This window comes from Penaeus monodon, chromosome 22 (genome assembly GCF_015228065.2).
Source record: "Penaeus monodon isolate SGIC_2016 chromosome 22, NSTDA_Pmon_1, whole genome shotgun sequence".
NCBI lineage: Eukaryota > Metazoa > Arthropoda > Malacostraca > Decapoda > Penaeidae > Penaeus > Penaeus monodon.
In genome coordinates this window covers 27,200,480-27,200,881 of record NC_051407.1, presented here as the reverse complement: position 1 = coordinate 27,200,881, position 402 = coordinate 27,200,480, and the positions used below count along the sequence as shown (strand labels likewise).

The window sequence follows — 402 nt, the reverse complement described above, 5'->3', positions numbered from 1 at the left end:
TAATATCTCAGTTACATAAGAAATAACAAGACTAATAATCGTGACCCAAGGGACCTAAGCTGACCCAAAATCAGTGTCACGAGAAACATTACACTTTACCAATGATTTATAACATATAACCACCCACTACATTCATATGAGAATAACCTTTGATATAAAAAAGTAAAAAAAAAAATGTTTACCTGATACCATGAGACAAGAAATTTTCATGATTATCACATACACATATCCTCAGGAAATCCTCTTTAAAGGGTAGGTCGCTCTATGACGTCAAACGCAACATTACACATTCGCTCTGTCGACTTATTTCGGAAACGTAAAAAAAAACAAAAAAAATTATATATGTATATCCGATATGCAAGGGCGGATTGGAATAAGTAGGCTGGGTATCGTTTTCACAAA

The 402-nt window shown here is 33.6% G+C and overlaps 1 protein-coding gene across 1 annotated transcript in view; it reads left to right on the top strand.

Annotated features, from left to right (window-relative positions):
* LOC119587387 (receptor-type tyrosine-protein phosphatase S-like) overlaps positions 1-402 on the top strand; it is a gene marked incomplete in the record, with an annotated part of 26,335 nt that overhangs the window by 8,548 nt on the left and 17,385 nt on the right.